Source organism: Pinus tabuliformis, chromosome 3_1 (genome assembly GCF_031772625.1).
Source record: "Pinus tabuliformis cultivar Carrire ecotype Pingquan chromosome 3_1, CPIR1, whole genome shotgun sequence".
Lineage (NCBI taxonomy): Eukaryota > Viridiplantae > Streptophyta > Pinopsida > Pinales > Pinaceae > Pinus > Pinus tabuliformis.
The window spans coordinates 266,359,122-266,385,258 of NC_142301.1; positions in this window are offsets into that span (position 1 = coordinate 266,359,122).

Below are 26,137 nucleotides of genomic sequence, written 5' to 3' on the forward strand. Positions count from 1 at the left end.
GAGCTGAAAACAAGTATCAACTCGTTAAAGATGGAATCGAATATATTGTAAAAGCTCATAAACTCAAGAATAATTATACTCTCATAAACTTAGGGCAGATGAAAACAATTGTAAATTCATGAAAACAATTTTTGCTGATGGTTGTAAAGGAAAAGAAACCTGATAAAACCAGTATATTTGAGGGCTGTAATGCTAAACAGCAAGCTGATTTAGAAAAAATTGTTTCAAAATATGATATACTATTTCAAAAACCTAAAAGTATACCACCCCAAAAGGAAATAGTACATGATATTAATTTGCAGCGAGATGCTCCATTGCTTAACATCGGAATGTACAGGTTGTCCACTTTAGAGAATGCAGAAATCAAGAAGCAGGTATTGGAGCTGCTAGAGAAAGGGTTCATAAGACCTAGCACATCACCATGTGGGTCTCTTATTGTCTTGGTGAGAAAGAAAGATGGCTCATGGAGAATGTGCATTGATTACCGAGCACTGAATAAGATAACGATAAAAATTCGTTATCCCCTTCCTCGCATAGATGATCTATTAGATCAGTGAAAAGAAGCTGTTTATTTTTCCAAGTTGGACTTGCATAGTGGCTACCATCAGGTCAGAGTTGCAGAGCAAGATGCATGGAAGACTGCTTTCAAAACAAAGTAGGGATTGTATGAGTGGTTAGTGATGCCTTTTGGCTTAACTAATGCTCTTGCTACTTTCATGAGAGTAATGAATGATGTACTCAAGTCTTTTATTGATGATTTTGTCATTGTATATTTAGATGACATTCTTATATTTAGTAAAACATAGGAAGAACATTTGAAGCATGTCAAGCAGACTCTAGATGTTTTGAAAAGAGAGAATCTCTATGTTAAGCTCTCAAAATGTGAATTTGGCAAAACATCTTTGAATTATTTGGGTCATATTGTAGGGGGTGGTGAATTGAAGATAGATTCCTCTAAGGTTGCAGTCATTGTAAATTGGCGTAAACCCAAATCTGCAGCAGAAGTTAGAAGCTTCTTAGGAGCAGCACAGTATTGGAGAAAATTTATTGCTAACTTTTCCTTGATTGTAGCTCCCTTACATGCTTTAACCAGATTGAACAAGGTGTTTCAGTGGGGAGGCAAACATCAGAAAGCCTTCGACACCTTAAAAGAAAAGATTAGTACAACCCCAGTACTAGCATTTCCCGATCTTCAAAGACCATTTGAGATTGAAACAGATGCCAGTGACTATGCCATGGGAGCAATGTTGATGCAACACGGTAAACCCATATGTTATCATTCCGAGACATTTAATTCTGTAGTAGTTAATTATCCCACATATGATAAGGAATTGTATGCATTAGTACAGAGTGTGAAAAAGTGGAAACATTATTTAATGGGAAAAGAGACAGTTATACATACTGATCATCAACCACTTCAATATTTACACTCCCAAACTAAGTTGCAACAATCAAGACACTATAGGTGGATGGGTTTTCTACAACAGTTTCATCTTGTCATTAGATATAAAAAGGGCATACACAATAAAGTTGCAGATATGTTGTCCAGACCAATCATAAATGCATCTACTATATTTAAGCATAATTCAGTATTGCATGAAAGCTACATTGAACAGTATGGTCAAGATATAGATTTTAAAGATGTATATGCAACTTTAAGTCGCGGCAAACAAGTAGAATAATTGGATTATCATGTTAAGGACCAACTTTTGTATCATTTTGGAAAGTTATGCATTCCCTAAACTGAAAGAGTAAAGATAATTTGAGAAGCACACACTTCTCTAATATCAGGTCACTTTGGTGTAAGTAAAACAATTGCATTGCTGCAAAGATTTTGTTATTGGCCAAAAATGAATGAGACAGTTTCTAGATATGTAAGAGGGTGTACTATGTGTGCTAAAAGCAAGCCCAGCAATAGAAAACTAGGCTTGTACACTCCACTACCAGTGCCTTCTCATCCATGGGAAAGTGTTTCCATGGACTTTGTTGGGGGACTGCCTAAATCTAGAAAGGGTCATGGCTATTTATATGTTATTGTGGATAGGTTCAGCAAAATGTGTATTTTAATACCTTGTAATAAACATATTACAGCTGAACAAACAGAAAAGTTGTTCTTTCAGCATGTATGGGTTCATTTTGGATTACCCACTTCCATTGTATCTGATCGAGATTCTCGATTTGTTGGGAAGTTTTGGTCGAGTCTATGGGAATTGATGGACTCCAGACTGAAGAAGAGCACAACCTTTCATCCACAAACAGATGGCGAAACAGAAATGGTCAACAGGACAGTGATCCAGTTGCTCAGAGGCTATTGCAGCAAGCATCCCAAGCTTTGGGATGAACATTTATGTTATGTGCAACATGCTTACAACCATGCTAAACATTCTTCTACACAGAGATCTCCTTTCAAGACCTGTTTTGGTTTCACACCAAGGTCTCCCTTGGATTTTGTCTTTGGTAAAGACATAGTGGTTAATGGACACAGTGATGTGGACAAGGCAACCAAGTTCATTGAACAAATCCAAGAGATTCACCAGGCAGTACAGGAACAACTAGAAAAGAGCCAAGCCAAGTATAAGGCAAAGCATGATAAGCATCAGATTGAGCATAGTTTCCAAGTTGGTGATTAAGTCTGGCTGTATATCAGCAAAGACAGAATGCAAGGTGAAGGTAAGAAGCTAAAGCCAATAAGGTATGGACCTTTCAAGATACTTGAGAAAATTGGTGAGAATGCTTTTCGCCTTGATTTACCAGCATACATGCACATCTACTTAGTTGTCAATGCAGATAGCTTGAGACTATTTGAACCTTCGTTGATTGAAGATCCCGAAGAGAAGAGTCAATTGCCTTCTATTGATGATCTGTTGCCTGAATATCTTAATGAATTGCAGGAAGATACAGTCATGGACAAGAAGGTGAGAACTATTCGTAGAGGGGATGTTGAGTACCTCAGGATTGGACTCAAAGGTTCAAAACCAAGCAGTGCGAAATGGATAGAAATTGGGCAAGCGAGGAATTTGTACCCTCACTTGATTCATGCTTAAAAACCAACTTTTGGTGGTCCAAAAGCCTTTTCAGTGGGAAGGCCGTGATCCGAATTGGATCCTAAAACACTCTCTAAGTTTTCATGAACTCTGTAAAATTCATGCCAAAGTTTCAAAGTCTTATAAATATCAAGCTTATCATAAATATCCTCGAAACAATTGCAATTTGTGATCAGCGCGAAGCAACGAGGACCCTTGGTCAAGCACGCAGATCGTCGGCCCATGGTAACATGCGCTATCACGAATTAGCAAAATGGGAGGCCTTTTTGAGAAATGGGGGTGGTTGCTGATATGCGATTAGCGACAAGTCGCTAATCTCATATCGCCGGGCAAACCCCTCAGAGAAGGAAAAGCCCTGAGCGACCTAGACTCGAAAAGTTATAAAACATAACGGATATCGCGTTGATTCCGTCAAAGGCGGGGTCCCACAAAACTAGAAGGATATTGGAAGGGCTTCGAGGTGGTAAGCAGTTTCAACCAAGTCCCACCCGATGCCACACAGCGAGTGACACGCGTTCGACGAAAGAGAGAGAAAACCGCTCACATTGGACAAGTAAACATCGTGTTACTTACCCGCCCGATACGAACGATGATCGTAGGATCTGGAGGCTCCAGATTGATGGTGGAGACGTAACCCGATGGATGACCGGATTCAACGGGATAAACAAGCAGAGTTGTATAAGATTTGAAGTCCGACGTGGATAATGCATTGGCAGAAGATCGTGTTCGCGGGCATTCTTGGAGTTAACAGTAAAAATGGTCGTTTCAAAGACATCTAAGAGAACTGACACTCAGTTCATTATGAAATAGGTGGCCACCTCCCTGTGAGGCGTTACAAAGTGATGATTATGCAAAACAGAGGGATTTAGACGGACAGAGGCAGGGAAATCGGAAAGTTGGGAAGCAGAAACGAATAGTCGGAAAGCAAATTGGCTTAAAAGCCACGAACTGACAGAGAAAGAGGAGAGTTAGACGCAGAAAGTTAAGAGCAGAAAGAAGGAGCCGAGCTGACCTGCAGAAGCAAAAGGCAGCATCGAGCTAGACTGAGCCAGAGAGAGTCAGAGAGAGTTTGTGTACTCCAGAGAAGGCTTGAGAGATTCAAGCGAAATCCTCTGTATATGCTTGTCATGTGTGAGTCTCAGATTGGGCTCATACTACTGTGACCAGTAGAGGTCAAGTTTCAGTAAGGAGAGTCTGTGTACTCCAAAGACTTGGGGGGATCCAAGTACAGTCCTATTGATTTATGTTTATTGTGTGAGACTCAAACTGAGCTCACTATTGTAAAAACTCTGCTTTGAAAACATAATAGAGAGGCCACCACTAAACGCTGGACCGGAAGACGTAGCCCAAGAGTATTGGGTGAACTCCTTATTAAACTTGTTGTGTTTACATGTTTGCCTGTTATGTTTTCTCTAACTGCTTTAGTGCCTGTGTATTTCGCAATCTTATCGATCCGTTGCATAAAATAACATAGGTACATCCATGCACATGAGTCTGTAATACCTTGATTAATTGTCTTAGATCAATTCTAGATCAGACCTCTTAGGAGGAAACACATGCTCTTAACCATTAGGCCCCTTGTTTGTGGGACAAGGAACTTGCGCAATGATTTGACTACCGAGTCTACGAAGACATACATACTCTACCCCCTCTGGTTTTGAACCTATGACCTCTTAGGAGGAAACACATGCTCTTAACCATTAGGCCCACTCAAGTTGTATTGGTTAAATAATTGGCACATATTTAACCAGTGTTATATGATAACTAGTCATTGCCACTTAATTTAAAAATAGCTAAAATAGATGGAAAGAGCACATTAATAATAAATAATTAGATGTTAAAGCATGGCCGATAAGAAAAATAAGCACGTTGTGAGGGTACATGGTCATCGATAATTAAATTTTGGTTGAAAGTTGTAGACAAAAAATATGCAAGTCAATATGTCCAGGCAAATATACACCTAATAAACAAATATGCACGTTGTCAAATGTTAGATATGTACATTAACCTAATAATTAAATCTATGGAAGCAAACATTGACATTTATGTTAACATGGTTTGGATTCCAGTTCTAATATAATTGTATCCATTCCATTGGAGAAGATAGTTTACATAAATCCCTTTTCTATAATATTAATTTTAATATTTTTAAAATACTTTTGCATGTATTTATTTTATGTCTAAAAACATATCTAATGTACCATTTTTTTTAGAGATTTGAATAAAGTTAATAAGATATTTATGCCAACCATTTTGATATTTATGTGGATTAGGTTCATTATGATAACAAAACTCAATTTTAACATATAATTATGTGTATGCTAATGTGTATTAAACATGGTTCCAGTATAAATTATTTACATGGAATCTAAATAAGTGTTCATATAATTTTTTATAATATTAAAAGCTATAAAACTATAAACTTTCCATCTTAAATGTTATTAAAAAGTGTTGTTATATAGATGATTAAATAATTAATGGTTAAGATTAACTTCACATTATATCATGGAATAAAAATTTTATTTATCAAATAATGTTTTTTTAATAGTCTTTATGATGTGTTCAATAAAAAATTTAAAAATGGAGGATGAGATTTTTTTTAAACAAAAATAAATACCTTAAATCCATTTATTGTGAAAATCTAAAATTAAAATTTTTAATTATTAAAATTATGATTTTTTTATTGAAAGATTGTGGCACTGTATATGGAAAATAATTCCATAAATTCATTAGAGGATTAAAGGACAACTCTCCATTTACCTTCTCAATTGTCCTGAACTTCTTCATAGGTAAGTTTTTAGTTATTATTACAAGGTATGGGTCCAATAAAAGTGATATATTTTATGTGAAAAGTCAATTCATGATAAATCGATTGATCTGGTATGTAAAGTCTTTTAAACATATTATAAACATTTGTATAATTATTTATAAAATTCTTTTGTAATGTATTGTAATAATTTTTACTAATTAATAACTATTTTAAATTAAATTATATGTCATATGCGATTATTTAATTACCCAAAACAACATATTGTAAACTTAATATGATTGTTCATGATATTATTTCAATAATATTAAAAAAAAAATAGTATTAAAATACAATTTCTAATAGAAAAAAGCTTTTTAAATACAACATAAAAAATAAGATAACATAAATACACACAAACCTATTAAATACAACATAAAATTTTATGCTACAAGACCATTATTAATAAATCATGTTTCGAATATTAAAGAGAAAACCTCTAAACATTTAGTAGAACTACGAGATCAAAAGACAAAAGGCCCACACCATTAAAAAAAACAATGTAAACGACAATATGAAAAAGTTGAAATACCATTAAAAAAAATAATGTAGACAATAATATGAAAAATTGAAATATTTATTCAAGGTGAAAGGCTCACATTAGCACCAATGTTGTACGACCATCATTACACTTTGTACAAAGGCATCAAAGACAACACGTTGTGAGGCTAGCCGTGAACCATGGAGGTTTTTTTAAACACTTTGTACAAAGCATCAAAGACAACACGTTGTGAGGCTAGCCGTGAACCATGGAGGTTTTTTTTAAACCAATAGTTATCACAAGGTATAATAGAATAAGATTTTATGAATTGACTACAAGTATATCACTATTTTCTCAAGGATTCATTAAATGGGGCAATCAACAATAAAATGTTAAATTTAATAGCCAATCAAATTAAAGATATTATTTTAATGTATAATATTCAATTATAGAAATTTTGCAATTTCTTTTGTCAAACCCAAACTAATATGGGTTTGACTAAAAACTCAATACAATATTCATTGCCTGCGATAAAATTAATAATAAAATAAATGACCTTAAATATGCCTCGTTTTTATTTAATAAAATTAGATTAGATAGTATCTTATTTGGAAAAATATTTGATAATAACATAATCACAAGGAAATCAGATTAAATTATTATAAGGAAATCAAATTAGATTAGGTCTGGGTATATTTTTAAATGATTCTCTTCAAGGTAATTTTAATATGATCTATTTCATTGAAATTAAATTATAAAGTAATTTTAATGATATATTTCATTGAAATTAAATTAGCTTAGATTAAGTGCAGATTTAATTCTAAATAATCTATCTTCACATTTTAATATGGTGATTTTAATATTATATATCTCATTGCTTGCCTCCTTAAGACATGGCTAGAGAGATCGATCCGCTTCTTTCATTTAAATGTAATACCTCCTTTTGCAAGAACTAACGATACATCACCGGCTTAAATGTAATGATAATGGTTTTATTTATTTGTGACAATATCATTGATTTTGAATAACATATTTATTTATATATGGGTTATGATCAATTTATCGATAATATTATTAAGAATAATATTTTTAAATATTACACTTAAAAAATAATATTTTTTTTTAATTTCACATTTTTATATTAAAATTATTTTCTTAATATTATGATGAACAAATTCATATATTGAAATATATAATTTTTACTTATTTATATTATGCACTATTCACTTATATATGATATTATTTATTATATTGTGTTCTAATGAGTTAGGAGACCCATAGATATACAAACAATTATGCATGTACATTCTATTGCCTATTATTCCAAATTGCTATGAGCAATTGACATGATAGAGAAAGTAAGAGGTTATGTCATGAGTTTATTTATAGTGGAGGTATATACACATAAATTCAATGGTTATGTGCAATAGGTGGATGTGCTTATGCATATGAATTTAATCATGTAGATGGTGATACGATTAAGAGGATCTCTCAATCAACTCCATTTTATATGGTTATGTGCCAGAGGTGGATGTGCTTATGCATATGAATCTAATCATGTAGATGGTGATACGATTAAGAGGATCTCTCAATCAACTCCATTTTATGTGTGATTTTTTTTTTAAGATTTGTTCCTAAAGTGGTTAAGATCCTTATGTTTTAAGGATGAGTTGATTAAGTTACTAAGAAATTATCTATTAACTTGGTTATTTGCTTAGAAAGTAGTTATATCTACTTGATGTGGGAATTCATGAAGTGAATACATTACAAAGTTATGTTAACGATATTATCTATCACTAGTTTTCATAACATGGTATCAAAATAGGTATGGGCTTGAATCTCTTTCCAATGGACCCAGACTGATGGAATATTGTTAAAAAGGTTAATCTACTTAAATTATATAGAAGTGGAATAAATGTGCATGAGGTGTTATGAGGTGCATATGGTTATAATTAGCCTAATTAGGTGAATGGGGATATGATTGAGAGATTTCCTCTATCATCTCCACCTTAGGTGTTAGTATTTTTTAAGATTAATTTGTAAAATGGTTAATATCCTTAGCATGTTGAGGGATGAGTTGATTAAATGACGTAGTTGATTGAGAGATTCTCTCACAATGTGTCTCTTTGTTTAGAAAATAGTTAATGTGTTTGTAGTAGATATACATGTAGTGAATACACAATATAAACTTCTGTTAAGGAAATTGTCTTCCATATTTTTCTAAAATGGTATAAAAGTAGATATGGGCTTGAATCTCTTAGAAGAGGGCTTAGAGTTATGGAATCTTGGAAGGATTAATCCTCGTTGGATTAGAGAAGTAGTATATATGTATTGTAGACATTTTTAGCTTGAATTATGTTACATGTGTGTTTTTACTTTGTGATATAGAGTATTTTTGGTGTTATATTTATATGATTTCTTTGTGATTATTCATTGCAAAATAATGGTAATTTTCCATTACATTGATGTGAAACACCATCTACTATAGCTAGTTTTTATCACACCAATTTCATCCACGTGCATCATTTGAGTGATTTTAGCTAGATATATTCCAAATCCACACTAACCCTACCTAATTCACCCAAAACAATGGAGGATATATTAATCATCCTTCAAAAGAAGAATTCAATCATTAAAGTTGACCAAAAGGAGAATTGTGTGATCCCCTAGATTATTGAATCAACAGTTGTGCAAGAAACCATTTAATACTTGTAATATTCAATCAATTCAACTCAAATGGTGTAATTATGACACTAAAATTATTCAGAAGTAACAAAAAAAAGTGTATCCATAAATGCAATTATGAAATTCTAGTACATTAGCATTCAATTAATTGCACATCATGCAAGCAAAAAACTATGTATATATAAACATAACAACAAGATTTTAAATTAAACCATGAAATAATCATGTAATATTTTATGAATGTAAACCAGTGGTACAACATCAAACTAGGGAAATGTCAAAGTTATATAAAACATTGCTTGTAAAAATGTGTGTGCATATAAGAAAATGAAATGAATTTACCATTGAAAATTGTTTGAAATATTAGTAGTTCCCTCCAAATCTTCTAAACCCTCATCATCCTCACTCCATTGAAACATAATAAAATAATATGAATTCAAAACATAAAAAAAATAAATAAATAAATAAATAAAATAAAATAAAAATAAAATAAATTTGATGAATAAAAAACATATAAGTTAAACAATTGTCACTACCCTTCTATTACATTGATTCACACCCATTATGATCAATAGACAAGAAAATAATTCATTTCAATTAATGAATAAGTTATTCCAACTCTATATTAGCTAAAAATAAATACATAATTAGCAATTAATTACATTAGGAATTGGCTACATGCTTCCCAACGCTTTTCCAAAACCCTTCCTCAAGGCATACTTTTGTTCTTCCCCAATCGGCCCATGACTATAGTTTGTGTATAATAAGAGAAAACCATGTTAAATAATCTCTATTTCTCTCAAACACACACACATGCATGTAACAATAATTGGTTTATATATATAATTGTGGTAAATGCACATGGGAGAAGTACAAAGAGAATTTGCTTCAAAAATTCAATGGAGAAATGGATAACAAAACAAAATACAATCCTCTCCCCATCAAACGAAAAAAGGAAGGGAATCATGATCCAGATTTAAACAGGAACGCAACAAATTATAGATATAACCATAAATACAGAGATGCAACAGAAATAATACTTCATTTTATTAATGTAATATATTGAAATATGCTTACAAACAGAAATGGAAATAAACCAACTAGAGCGATCGTAGCTTATCTCTGAGAAGAGATGTGGTAGCTACATGCCTCTGAACTGTGTTACAATGAGGTTCGAAGGCCTATTTGTTGTTGAGAAACAATGGAAAACCCTAAACATCGAAAAACCTAACCCTAGGAGATGAAGCGCCAAACTATGGGCCTCGTTTGGGTAAATTGGTACATCAACTTCCCGGGCTCGTAACTTTGGCATACTATCTTTGTTTGACGCGCACAATAACTTGTTAGAAACATCTATCCGAGGACTACAACTTTTGAGTGAGAAACATTAGTACATGACCTATGTTGCTCCCGTTTTCCCAAAAACATCGTTTAGGACCTCAAAACGACTCCGAAAGTTCACGACTTGAAAAACTCCCAAAAATGGTAAATTGTGCTACAAATAAGGAAACTGAAAAACTAAAAGAGACATATGGTATGAGTTGCCCTATTTGCTCATAGATTAGGATATTTTTCTGTAATCTCTAACTGGTCAAGCGTGTGGCTGGACCCCAACAAGGAAGTCGAAGGAGACCAGGCAAGTACTAGCAAAACAAAAGGTACACCAATGGAAGACCCCAAGAAGGTGCCTCAAAAGGTCACTGCGGATCTTGGGAATAATACCGTGCAGGAGCCAGAGCACATAGACGAAGAGGAGTCAGACACGGAGGAACCAAAGTACGATGGAGTAGACCCTCTTAAGGAGACAAAATATATTGAGTCTCCTTTCATACTAAATAAGAGGAAGAAATCCATAGTTGAAGGTGCGCATAAGAAGAAGAAGTCTAACAAGACCTCCAGCATTGAATCGATGGTCCTCAATGAGGGGTGCATTGATGATATTGGTGATACTATGTGCTCCATCACCGAGGACATGTGGGGACACATAGAATATCAGTACAAGTCAGTATTGACGCAGGTCCAACCGGACCTCAAAAATCTATAGGTACAAGCAAGTGCGATTCAAGTCAGTGTGGTTCAGGTGAGCGAGAATCAATTGAGCATGCAAACAAAAAGTGTGACACCAACATTACCTTCAATGTTGGTGTTCACCACAGAGGTCCACACAGTGCCCATTTGAGGAGGGTCATTGCGCTTTACTACCATGGTAGATTAGGAAACAGTGCCATATGGGAGGAACTCAGAGCTAAACTTAGAAGCGCTGCCCATTCAATCATTACATGAACTCAGCGTGGGAGTATCTATCGAATTGAAAATTTGAGAAGAGCAGGCGCTCTTCATGATCAAGGACATCAACAGCCACAATTAGCAGTTAGTTGAGGAAGCTACTGGGGTGATGCAGGATAGGGATGTAGTCGTTACACATAGATAAGCGATGGAGGACGCTATCACCCACACTTGCATTTAGCTGCCAGAGCTCCTCATACAGACTGAAACATATTCCGAAGAGAATCTCCACAAGCTGGCAGCCTCGGTTGTTATCACTCAGAAATTTCTCTAGAAGTTATTAGAAGAAATAAAATGACTGAGGTAACCACAAACCAACTTTGGAGCATAGGCTCTAGCCAACCTAGGCTCAGAGAGGGCTCTCTCTATATGATTTAGCTCCGTTTGCTAGGATTTTAGACTAGTTATGAATGTTCTGGGGGTTTTTTATTTGTATTCAAGATTGGATGGTGGGATCCTTAAAACAGATGGATAGAATTATGTCTTTAGACCATTGGGCTATGGAGTCAATAGAAGAGCAACAGAACTGGATCAACTCACTAAAGGGAATGTTCAAAGGGCAAGCTAGCAGAGTAAGTGCAAGTCTTTGAAACAAGGGGGTGAAATGGCTTTAATCAGGGTGAGAGAGCAATTAAGGGTTCTCAGACCAAGATATAAATGAGGAATAGAGGGTAATCGAAAGCAAAGGGCAGTTAAGAATCCTTTGATCTAGATTATCAAGAAACAACCTAAACTAAGGAGAAACTAAGAATTCCTTAACTTAGATATCAGTTGAAAACATTTATATGCATAACTATTAAAACAGAGTGTAATTAAACAAATTCTGAGATATTGTTCCAGTTATAGCATTCAGATTCAGAAATACATTAAAGATTGTGGAAAAACTTTAAGAAAGATAACGATAACATAAGAAAATACTTGTCTGCACTTCGCTCAACACATGAATCCTGTGAAATATCTTGTCTTTATTCATCAATCCAGCTTGTTGGCTTAGTCAATGATACAATAGCTTTACAGTCTTTTTGATCAAAATTCTATAGAAATGTCTAAGAATCCACACCACATACTTCGAATTGTGAAGTATTTATACAAAAATTATTACAAAATATCTCAAACTAACTTGAGATTTAATCTAGGAAATAAAAATATCTTCTTGCAAGAAGATAGAGACAGCTATTGAACTGCTTTCATGTTGTCCCTTTTATTATGGTACTGCTGGTCTTTATGGTTTGCTTTTAGCCCTTTGTGCTGCTTTGTTGTTTGATCTTTCACACTAGAATCTTCATTTACTTTGGGTTTTATCTGATACTCTTTGACACTGACACTCTTTGACTCTCCTGGTCTGTCTTCATCTTTTCACCTGGTTGTTTTACTTTTGTTGTACACTAAAATTTTTACTGCATTTTTCTTACAATAAATCAATCAAATTTTCCCACATTTCAGCATCAGGTAATTGGATCTTGAACATCCTTCTGTATATTTCAGCTGCCTCAGTGTACTTGGAAAAAGTAGGCTTATTGACAAACAAGTGTTTTACCTCATGCTGGAGGTAAAACAAGTTTTCAAAGGTCTGGTATAGTACTTTTCCTGTTGGAAACACCTTCATTGATGATGTACTAGCCTGCTCTTTTTCTAGTTCTCTGATTTTTTTGTTGTAATCCTACTAAGTCATGAGCTTTTCATTTATTACTAATGGACTGGGCAACCCTTTCTCCCTCAAAATATGAAACTTAGCCATAAATCTATCAATGGCCACCTGCATATTCTGACATTTGTCCTCCAAGTTTAACATCAAGTTTCTATTGGAATGGACCTTCCTCACTTCCAAAATTGTTTCAGTTTTGTCCTCAATTTCCAATTCTTGAAGCTCATATCTATTTTTACTGTTAAGGAATTGGATGATTCTGGTGGCATCTTCGGGCATCTCTCCTAATTCCTCTTTTACCTTTTGGATGGCTTCTGTAGCCATCTTTATTAGATCTATTTGCTAAAAAATTACCTGAACAGATGGCTAAATATCATTGACAGAGTCAATGATATTGGCCCATAGCAGTTCCTTAGCTTGTCCAAGAGATTCTTTTAGTGTTAGGTCTTTTTCCATGGCCTTTAATCTCTCATTCATTCTGGCAGCTTTCTGCACTTCTTCCTTGTGCATGATTTTGGCAAGCTTGTATTCAGTTTCCAAGCTTGTCACCTTTTTTATCAACTTATTCATTTCTGTAGCTTGTATGGACATCTCTTCCATAGCCTTGACTAACTTTACTACTTCTTCTCCTGTTGTACCTGTTGCTATTGTAGACTGTGTTGAAACATGTTCTGTTGTGGCCATAGGAGCTGTGGGAGCCAATGAGGCTGCCAATGTAGAAGGAACAATTGTTGAGACTGTTGGGATGGCATTTACAGATGTAGTGGCAATATCACTTTGCTTCAATTGAATTAAAGTGTCCAATTCCTTCTCTATTTCCCTTAACTGATCATTGAGTTTGAGGACTAAGTCCATCAACTCTTCATGCCTGGTTTTCTTTTCCAAAACTTCTTGTGTCTGGGGATGCTACAACTGAGGTATCTTCAATTGTTTTTTAAGTGCTACAATGTCATCATTATTTTTCTTGATTAATTGCTCAATGGCTTTCATATCTTTGGGATCATGTCCCAACTCAATCACTAAGTCTTCCAAAGACTTAATTCTGGTATCCTTGGCATGTGAGGAGGCCTTCTCCAACTGATATTGGGTTGAGATGTTGGTCAATGAGTTATGCAATTGATGGGTAGCGATGGCTTTTCCAGTTAGGGTGGAGTAAATCATTTCTCCAGCCTGTTTGTGGAATTCAATTTGGTCTATGGGATGAATATCCCTTGCCAATACCTCAAAATAAATCTTTTTATAATCTGCTGATGTCTTTGGTTTTGGTACAGTTAGTTTCACAAAGGACAATTGCATATTTCCCTCCTTGATGTCAAAAGCTAACATCAACCTAGTTTGGTTTGTAGGTGTAAGCTTGAGATACTAAGCATAAGATTGTGCCTTCAGTTTATCATTTCTCATTTTAATTTCTTTATACCTGTCTTTAATGTCTTTGTCTTTATCAGCAGGCCTACTGAATGAGGAGACTTCTACACTGAACTGCCTTTCCAACATTTGGGTATGTGATGTGGATGGCTCTTGAGTTTCTCCAAATGGAGCTATGTGCCTGCTCATGTCAAACTCAGTATTGGTTACTTCTGCTGAGCCTTTTGTGTCTTCCTATTCTGAGACAGGATTTAGCCTAGGTCTTTTTCTCTCGCTACCTTCAAATTACACATTGGATGTGTCCATCGCTGAAGTGGAGGCTCCCTCCCTGTTCCTTTTAGGATTCTTTTCCTCATTCTGAGGAGTCTGCATAATAGGAGGGGTGCTCATGGTTCTTTCTTATGGTTCAGGTACCTGCAGAAATGAGCTTTCATCAAGCTGTCTTTCTAAATCAATCAAGGCATTCTCAACATCTACTTTTGTGTTATCCATGTCTACAAGAGTGTTTTCTAACCACTTAGATTGATTTGCGTATCTTTCAATCTCTGGTATGGGATGATGAATGTAAGGCCCTAATTTGACCTTTTGTCTAAGTCTGGTCATAAACCCTTGAGGGTCATATCCACACATGAAGCTGTTTGGAAATTTCATTTGTTGTAGAATCAGATTTCCCCCTGCCCTACTTCTATAGAGTTGCAAATGAAAGGGCCTAACTGATTTTTTACTTTGAATTGAGTTCTTTTCTTGGCCGATACAAAATTGACTTCATCAGAGTTCATTATTTTCCTATAGTACTCTAGAGCAAATAACCTCATGGTGAGGTATTTAGGGAGTTTGTATGGGGCGAGCTAGCACCCATAGATTCTTATTTTTGTGTGGTTTTAGTAAAGGTACCAATCTCCCACCTTACTTAGCTTGGACAACTGAAGGACTCTTTCGATATCTTGGCTTATTCTGGTTGGAGGACTTCCTGTCAGCATAGTCATGACTGGATGGAAAAAAGAGTCAATGAAGTTTGTATAGGTGTATGGTGAAGAATACTTGTGGAACAATGGTGTCCAAAATATGATAGATCGGGGCTGGCCACTGGTATCAATCTTTTGGAGGGTAAAGGGAAATATGTCTGACTAGTAATATAAAAACATATGCTAAAGTAAAAATAAGTACTTGAATACTCTCTCATTGTGCATTCTGGTAAATTGTTCATGCATCCTCTCAGTTATGAACTGGGCATAATTGTATATAGTAGCAGGAGGCTTTCCTGGGGTGAAAATGGACATGAAGGCCAGGATAAGCTCATCAACAAATTCATCAGTGGTACAACCCAAAACACATGATATCATAGTCACAATATGCTTGCCCCTTTCAGAGAAAATGGTAGAAACATATGGAGGGGCATCTTTGGGAATGTGTTTCTCTTCTACAATGAAAGTTTGAAACAATTGGGCCAATTTTGATGGACTCAACTTGGTGTACTATTCTAACAAATCTCCAATTCAGAGAGGGGTCAGGTTTGGACCTAGTTGGACTTGTAACATTTCATTTATTGATTTAGCTGTGATGGTAAACAGGACTTTCTGGTCAAGGGACATTATAGCTCTCTGGCTGGGAATGTAACAGGCATGGCACATATGGACAATTTCAGGGAAAACATGTACTTGGGGAAATTGGTATTTGGGCAAATTGGATTCCCAAAGACCAATGTCATCAGAATGGTTTAGATATCTGTCCCTACTCAAACAATGAACTTTGAGCAGGACCTCATATGCACTGGTATCTCTGATTTGGAAATCCCTGTCCGCCAGGGGAAGGTGGTCTAGGTCTAAATGGGGAGTAGTGATGGGTCTAACATCCATGGCGACAGGGGAAACTATGATTCAGTTCTTGTGGATTTGAATTTGGCAAGGTAGGGTTGTGTTAGAGGTTTGGACGGTAATTTGGAAAATTTGAGAAGGGTTTGGGCAACAAACTTTCAAATTTGAAGTAATTTTAATTAATTTTACTTAATTCAAACACTATATAGGTTGAACGTTTTCAAATTTGAAAGGGTGAGTGGTAATTCATGGTGAAATACCTGGAATTGGGTGAATTATCTTCAAATTTGCAGTTCACGGCAGCTGCAGAAGTTCAAATGGCTTTGGTACAGACTGAGAGGTTGAATGGAGTCTCTGCAGCTTCTTTCGAAGTGAATTTGGAGTTCAATTGGTGAATTCGACATTTGGAGGAATCACACTGGTTCGCAAAGGTTCACAAAGAAAACGAGCAAAAAAGGGCTTCTCGGCCTTTTTATGGAGAAATGGTATTTTTTGGTGGGTGATTTTATGAATGAACAGTAGGTGGTTTATCAGGTTGAGCGAGGAGGCGGTTTCCCAAGCCATTACACTGCTTTTGTGGAGGAGGTGGTATTGAGGAGGGATCACCCGATCTACTCCAGCGCTTGACACGTAGCAGTTGGGGGGCTGGGGAAAACCACCTTATCAGGCGGGTAAAGGTCGATCGTCGGGTGTTGCCGATATGGTTGTGGACCATCGCATGAGGGCGATGGTGATCAGACGACAGTCAGGTGAGGTAAGTGCGCGGGTAATAGAGCAGAGGTGTCGAGGGGGGCCCAGGGCTTTAATCTTCGGCGGTTTGGGGTTAATTAGAATTTAATCATGGGTTGAAACGATTGGGCGAGGCTTGATGATGGGATTAGCTTAACCCTACCACGCAGTGATGTATTAAATGGATTTTGTCGGGAATATGGGGTAAGGGGTCAACTATGGTTTATAACTAAACTAAGGGTTGGGATATTTATTTAGGGGATTTATTTAATATACGGGATAAGGTATATCGGGAGATTTATATAATAAAGTTAAAAATTAATATGAAATGAGCGGAGTGAGCATACCCTTAGCATAATGTACAATTTGCGCATTTTATCCTCATACATTTGATACTTAGGATAAAACACTTTTGTGGGTTTTTTTAGTGAAATAAACTTTTACATGGGGGTTTTCACTTTTCCTAGGCAAATGAAGTTTATCCTTAGGAAAAGAGGTTTTATTAGGGTAGTGAGGGGGAAATGAATTTCATGAAGGGGATTCTAACACTTGATGTCCATAAGTCATTAAGCCGAGGGTCTGGTCCCACCAAAAGTCATAGAAATGCTCTGAGCCTCTTTGACTTGAAGGATTTAAAGTGCTAGAATATACTTGTGGATAGGAAACTAGTAAGCAAGGGGAAAAATGAATGAGAGGGAGTTAATCAGATTAACTTGCAAACCTTTGTTTTTGTTTCCATAATTGATCATACATATTAGAAATATGTGTCTAAGCATGATGCATGTGTCTTGATCCAATCAACTTTATACTTCCGCAACCTTTCTTCTACTTACCCATTACTTACCCTACCATTTTTCTTCATTTGTTTGGGTGCATTTAGGCTAGCAAACCCTTACCCTACCTTTTTATTTTATGAAACAAACTATCTACTTCTAAACTTATATCATCCAAGAGCTCAGATTAAACTGATGAGCTCCTTTATTTTCTCTACCTATCTAATGATCTGCCAAGATTAAACTGTTTGGTCAGATTTTATTCTCTAACTATAAACATAAAATTCAAAGCATGAAATAACCAAGATTAAACAGTTTGATTACCATGGATTGTGGCATAAATAACAAGCTGCACACAATCATTATTATGCATAAAAGTAAATAGAAGTGGCATTTAGAATTGCACACTTTCATGGTCTCTTTTTGTTTTTGGGGTTCATATATTTTCATTTTTTGACCTTCTCTTATTTTATTTTTCCTTTGATTTTTCTTTTAGGACATACCCTCTTTACATTTTTTTAATTTTTAATATGGAAAACATTTGCAGAAAGCAAAGGTATCTACAATATTACAAGGCTTAACCTTAGTCATTCAAAATTATGACTCCTATTGGTATTGGAAACTAACATCGGTGAAGGAGTCCAAAGTAGAAGTTGAACGAGTCAAATTTGATATGTAGATGTATGTTGCAGTGCTGCAAATGAAGCTACAAACAACAACACCTCCCGAAGTTTGAGAGCAGCATGAGGTTGCTATTAAGGCAGATATGGAAGTAATAAAATTTTTAGTTAAGGACTGCAGCCAAATCTTTTAGAACACCATGGACATGTGGGCCTCATTGTGGAAGGACCAACATGTACAGAAGAATGAAGCAGACATTAGGGACAAACAACTGCGGTTTGATGAAATCAAGGCAACAGGGCAGACCTTAGCACATGTGCAATGGTTCGCCATACTACAGGAATGAAAGGTCATTCAGGCTCTGATAGCCAAGTTTTGATGCAAAACATCCATCATATCAGCAAGAATGTAGCCTTGGGCCGATGAAGTTAGCCAACTCTCTTATTTTGTCGAAACTAAACTCAAAGGAATGTAATAGATGCAGAGGACCATTGACATAGCAGTAGAAGGGCCAACTATTGAGAAGTTGGTCGAGAAGTTCGATAGGCCATCACGCAGTGCACAGTAGAGCTTCAAGGATTGAAGGTAGAATTCAGTTGCCTTAAAGCACGCCTCGAGGACGTACCAGCAGAGTGACTCAGGACAAGTCACGTCTTTGTGTTGGGGGCTTGTTGGCATGGGGACCCCCAGGTCTAATTTTTGTTTAATTTTTGAGTCAATTTTGATGTAAGATTGTAAAATCTCCACATTTTGAGCAAAGCGCGCAAAACCTTAAGAGTCAAAGGGGCTTTTAGGAAGGTCAAAGCTCCTTGTTTTGTAAAGAGATGGGTTGTTTCAAGTAAACAATGAAATCCACCCATGGTTCGCAAACCATGGTAATGTAATGTAAAATATATAAACGAAAGTCATCTAGGAGTCTTAGGTAGTTCTAAGCTTATGGATAGTTGATGAGTAAGATTTTGAGTCTGTAATTCTGCATTCTGGAGAAGGGGAAGGCTCTTGCAGCTGAGTGCATGGAGACCTTGGTAAGTCCATGGCTAAGTGTGCGGGCCCTTGCAGCTGTGTGCGAAGGGTCAGAAGAAGTGTATTTATTGAATATCTAAAGTAATAATGTATATTTGAAGCAATTATGTGTTATTCTCTGTATATTTATATGTTCATGTGTTTTGTACTTAGTTATGATTCGACTCTCTATAATATTGTTTAAGTGCATCGTGAAGGCTCAGATCTACTTTTGTATGTTAACTTATGCATGTTAGAACACTTAGGCAAAGCTCATAGATATAATTAAGTAGAAATCACTTTAAGTATGTGATTCTGAAGTCAAGGGCTTGCGAAGGTCAAATCGGGCCCTAGATTAAGGAGATGCCTCGCGACTACATCACATAGCCTTTTGGATGCAGAAACCTAGTTATAACATCCCCCAATACTGCCTCGGGTGAGACTGCAGTCTGCGCTAAGAGGACGGTTGCACAGGGTATTTTTGGTGAGTACAACTAACTCTAAACCTGGGTCCAAGCCTCTCAAGTAAACATGTAGAAATTTTGAATAATATGACACTTATTCACAGAGATTATCCTGATTATACACTATTGCGGAATGCATGCATAATACATAACCTCCTCTACTATTGATCATCAATTTGCAGTATTCAGAAACAATCGCATGCGCACATTGAAGCATCAATCACACATATCAACACAGTATATCACGGGGAAAGCATACAGCTAAAAACCCCCAACTATATGTATATTATATTGATTGAGAACATGTAACAATACATAGTACAATACTCCTCGCAAGTACTCAGTACTATCTCCACCTGTTACACACAAACTAGCTCAAATCTGAATCAATCACAGGTTCAAATCTCCTTCGCTACATGCCTGCCTCCACTGCGCAATCCTGCATGAGAATGGATGAGAATGGCTGATCCAAACTCGTATTTCCCTTGGCTGAACCACGCAATCCTCATTGGCAATACTCAATCCATTGATTGTGCAAATATCATGCACAACGATAGTCACAACTGACAGTTGTCTTGCCCTTTCACTCACCTCTAACACCTGTATCCATTGAACTGTCCATGCACTGAGTTAACTAATGTATTCTTTAGTTGATTTATGAGTTAATAATTAGTGAATTAATTAATAATTAATTCACACCACTCATCACTAGTGTATTCTGCAGTTAGACTAAATACAACTAGTTCAACTAAGTCAAACTGAACACAACTCCATCAACTCCTCAATCAACTCCACCAAACTCAATCACTTGAGTTCTAACTGAAGTCCATCATGCAATAGCTGAATTGACCCATAAGAAAAGTGTATTTCCTTCTGACAGCTGCATGTGCCACATCCGTAGCTCGAATTGAAGTGCTCCAAGAGGATAAGATAATGTTTATAGTCCAAATATTATTAAGAGCTAATAATATTCTACTGTTCTATTTTTAGCCTGGCAGTCTAAAAATAGACTCCGCCCATATGTCTAAAAATAGAAGTCCATCTATTTTTACCAACATGACCAATCATCCACAAATAGCATTCTGCAACTCATAGACCATGATCCATATGTCTAAAAATAGACTTTGCACCAAAAATAGCCTGCGGGCCCACTTAGTGAAGGCGACTCCTTTCCACTAAGTTCCATCATCTTGTTGCATTTTCAACACTCCCTCTCAACAATATATGGATTATCTGCAACCCTTATCCTGCAACTCTGGAATGTTTAGCATGTAACACATTTGCCCAGTCCACTTGCTCCAACAACACTTGGAACAATAACACTCCCAACTGACCACTCTGTTAGGCTAGGAACATACTCTGATGTTGAAGCTCTACCTGTTGCTGACAAGTGCTCCCTCTCTGACATCTGCGCTACTGCAACATCTCCATGCATCTCGCACCATTGCACACCTCTCTGTGCCACCTAGCACTGTGCAAAACACTTATGCCTCTCGCATTGCTGTAGCCTGCTAGCTATGCGTTGTCCTAGGATTCCCTACACTGTCACTCTCTCTGCTGCTCCATCTGCATCTGTCTCTACCCAATCAGTCAGTTCCTGCTACTCCACATCGGGGCTCCCGTAGCAAGGTCTCATCCAAGAGGTTGGGTACCTCAAGGATCCTGCCCCTCCTCCTTGGGACGATCACTCTATATCACCCCACCTCCTACCTGGAGGTATGGCTGCATGCAATCCCTCAGCCCACCTGGCTCGAAGTTTCCCCCTACTGGAGGTCTCTACATGAGTAGATGTCTCTACTTGATCTCCTCTCAGCTTCCCTTGTTGTGGCTGCTCCACAACCTCCTGAAGCTGTTGCACCAATCGTGGCTCCTCCACAATTGTCTGAGACTTCTTCTGGCTCTGCATGTTGAGAGGTAATATATGCTCCCTCTCAACCACCAAGTCTCCATCAGTTGCCTCGTTGCTCAAGGCTTTGCATGCATCTTGAACCTCAAGAGCATACAGGTTCTTGACCCGTGAACCAATCTGCTTCACCTGTCTAGTGATGATGTGTCCAAGGAAAACCTTTCCCTTACTAAAGACTGCATCATAGCCTCTGTCTTCCAGCATCATGGTTGACACCAAGTTTCTCTCCTGTCCTGGTACATACTTGACATCGGTCAAGGTAAGGCGAGCTCCATGCTCCCTCTGAAAAATAACCGTGCCTACACTTGACACACTATACTTCTCATCATTACCCATCGCTATGAGTATCTGGAGATATTTCTCCTCCAAAGTACTAAACAAACTTTTGTCACCAATCATGTGGAAAGAAGCTCCACTGTCAAGAAACCAACCACTTCCCACCATGGATGAAACCATGCCTGCGAAGAGTGTGAAATCCAACTCAAACTGTGAAGCAAGTGCCTCACCTTCAGATCCTTCCCCGGATCCCTTCTTGGATTTCCTCCGTGGACAATTTGTAGCATAATGGCCCACCTCATGACAACGAAAGCATTGCACTTTCGATTTGTCAACCTTCTTCCCATCATTGGAAGAGCTGGATTCAGAAAGAGAACCCTTCTCCTTCCCCTTCTTTTCTTTGGTAGCCAAAGCGCAATTTTCTTCATCAGATGCCTTTGATGAAGATCCGTCCCTGCTATTCCGCCTGATCTCCTCTTGCACAAGATCCAACCAAAGTCTCTCCCATCCTGGCAATTTCTCCCGACCATTGACAGAGTCCTGATAGGAATGCCAACTCTTCGGAAGACTAAGGAGAGCCAAGCTCACCAAGTCCTCATCATCGACAGTCACCCCCACACTTCCCAGCTCATCCTAGCACTGGGTGAACTTCGTGAGATACTTGGGCATACTGTCTCCATTCTCACACTTAATGTTTCTGAGTTTATCCTTGAGCGCCAACTTCCTCTGGTCGCTCTTGATTTGGAATAAATCTGTCAACGCTTTCCACATCAAATATGGAGAATCCTTTCCATGCAGGCTGGATACAATGTGATCCTTCACGCCCTCCAACAGAATCCTTCGACACTTTGCTGTCTTCTTTTGCCAAACCTCAACGTGAGCAGCATTAGTAGGCTTTGGGACCTCAACCTCTATGAACTCCTTCAGCCCATTGTCATCTAACACCACCTCCATCTTGTCTTTCCATGCAATATAATTCGAGCTGCCTTCAAGAGCATACTCCAATCACAATCCGTTGAAAGACATTTCAACTTTGACACCAAGAAAACACTGCTGCAAATTCGAATTCCACCAGCGCAAAACTCAACCGCTTCTGATCTAAAATTCGTGAGAACAAAGTATTTCTTGTACAGAGATTGACTGTATGGACTTTTACCGGATATCTCACCTTCCAAAAGAAGGATGAATCTAGAGGCTACCTGGCCCGATTACAGACTCTGCCTGAAGAAATAAAATGTAAACACTTTCTGAATAATAGATCTGATGATCAACTTCGCTCTAATATCATGTAGAAATTTTGAATATATGACACTTATTCACAGAAATTATCCTAATTATACACTATTGCGGAATGCATGCATAATACATAACCTCCTCTACTATTGATCATCAATTTGCAGTATTCAGAAACAATCGCATGTGCACATTGAAGCATCAATCACACATATCAACACAGTATATCACGGGGAAAGCATACAGCTGAAAACCCCCAGCTATCTGTATATTATATTGATTGAGAACATGTAACAATACATAGTACAATACTCCTCGCAAGTACTCAGTACTATCTCCACCTGTTACACACAAACTAGCTCAGATATGAATCAATCATAGGTTCAAATCTCCTCCGCTGCTTGCCTGCCTCCACTGCGCAATCCTGCATGAGAATGGATGAGAATGGCTGATCCAAATTTGTATTTCCCTTGGCTGAACCACGCAATCCTCATTGGCAATACTCAATCCATTGATTGTGCAAATCTCATGGACAACTATAGTCACAACTGACAGTTGTCTTGCCCTTTCACTCACCTCTAACACCTGTCTCCACTGAACTGTCCATGCACTGAGTTAACTAATGTATTCTTTAGTTGATTTATGAGTTAATAATAATTCACACCACTCATCACTAGTGTATTATGTAGTTAGACTAAATACATCTAGTTCAACTAAGTCAAACTGAACACAACTCCATCAACTCCTCAATCAACTCCACCAAACTCAATCACTTGAGTTCTAACTGAAGTCCGTCATGCAATAGCTCAACTGACCCATAAGAAAAGCGTATTTCCTTCTGACAGCTGCATGTGCCACATCCGTAGCTCGAACTAAAGTGCTCCAAGAGGATAAGATAATGTTTATAGTCCAAATATTATTAAGAGCTAATAATATTCGACTGTTCTATTTTTAGCCTAGCAGTCTAAAAATAGACTCCGCCCATATGTCTAAAAATAGAAGTCCATCGAAGAGCTCTGAGCGGACTGAGCGATTAGGGTTTTGCAGGAAGCTGTGACGGCGCAGACAGCGCTGCTCTAGTGCTGCACTCGTCCTATCCGTTTCCTCTGGCGTGTAGCAGAATAGCACGGCATTAGACAATCGCTATGGAGTATCCTCAGGGGGGGGCGTCAGAGCCCTCCCCAAAGCTGAACAACCCGGAACAGGCATTCCGTTTTGGATCGATCGATAGAGAGATCCTAAACAAAGGGAAAAGACAACAGCAAGACCACAAGAAAACAGAAGGACGACAAGATCATGACAGCGGCAATCAGGAAAAGGGAAAAAACCCGGAGGAAGCACCAAAAGTATCTTCTACAACCTGTAAGCCAGTAGCTACAGAGAGGCCAAGAATCGAGTTACCTGGGCACAAAATAGATGCTCGAATCGAGTTCATGAGAGATCATGCCATTATTGGGAAATTTATAGGGTTCTGGCCGACGGAAAGAGCCCTATATGGGTGGATTGCAGCAAAATGGAAGCCAAAAGGAGATGTTACTCTGCAGTTAGGGCCGAAGGGCTTCTTTACAGTTATCTTTTACTGCATTGAGGACAAACTCAGGGTACTGGGAACCGGGCCTCACTTTTTCAACGCAGCAGGCCTGTACATGAGAGATTGGATACCAAGATTCAACCCGGACAAGGAAGACCTCACCTGGGCGCCAGTCTGGATCAGAATGTATGGACTTCCAGATGAATATTGGGACGAGGACGTTCTCAGGAACATTGGAAATGGATTAGGGGAATACATTAGAACTGCAGAAGAAACAAAAATGCGCAGATTCATTTCCTATGCTTGCATCTGCGTATTCATGCGGCTGAATGAAGCACTTCCAGAATCGGTAACTCTCTCTCATTGGGACGAAGAGTGGATCCAACCCCTGGACTACGAGCATGTTCCCTTCCGGTGCAGAAGATGCCATGCTCTAGGACATCTCTTCCGAGACTGTCCCTTGAATGCCAAAGTTACTTCACCTGACCCTTCCGCCTCAGATGCCCAAGATGGCTTTACAAAAGCCCCCAGCCGTAGACGCATGCACAGGAAACCCTCAAATGGGCAAAAGCCCCTGCAAAACAGCTCCAGTGGCCTTGCATCTAAGAATAGTTTCGAAATCCTAGCATAATCCTCTGAGGATACTCCCCCGATCTCTAAAGCTAACCCTTCCCATCCCTCCTCCTCCGCCCACCCACCTTCTCCTTCCTCCTCCCCCATTCGCCGCTCCCCCTCCAGCTTCCATGATCACCCCTCCGGGGATAAGAAGGATCAGGCAAAGAACGACAAGGACATGGATGTCGATGGAAAGACGGATCCTCCTTCTAACGAAAAATTGATTGAGGACGAAGGAAATCAGGTGCAACAGATGGAAGAGGAGCCGGAAAGCATAGACTTGCATGGCCTTGATATTCTAGAACTGGAACTAGCATGCAAAACGAAGGTGTATGACAGCATCTCAGAAGCCCAACTTAGCAAGTTGGAAGGGGTTATCTCGAGAGCATACCAGCAGCAGCAACTTGGGATTCAACCAGGAAGCCAGTGGGATGGAAGCCAACCTCCAAAGGAGTCAAAAAAGAGGGGACGAAAAACAGATCTACAGAGAATGATCGAGGTCGGGAAACTCCTGGTAGACTCAGGCAGGTATGCGAAATTGACAAAGTACTACAAACCTTCCCCAAATAGTTGAACCATGAAGATGGTCTCATGGAACCTAAGAGGGCTCAATAGCCCAGGTAAACTTAGAATATTAAAAAACATGATCAAAGCGGAAAGGCCGCAAATTTGCTTACTCCAGGAAACCAAATGCAACGGAAGCACATTAGGCAGCATCCTCACAAAGGCTTGGCCAGGATGCCGCTCAGTAGCAGTAGATGCATCAGGAGCGTCAGGAGGGCTGGCCATAGCATGGAATACTCAAGCAATAGATCTCTCAGAGTTCCATGCCTCTCATCACCTCATACAGGCAGCCTTCCA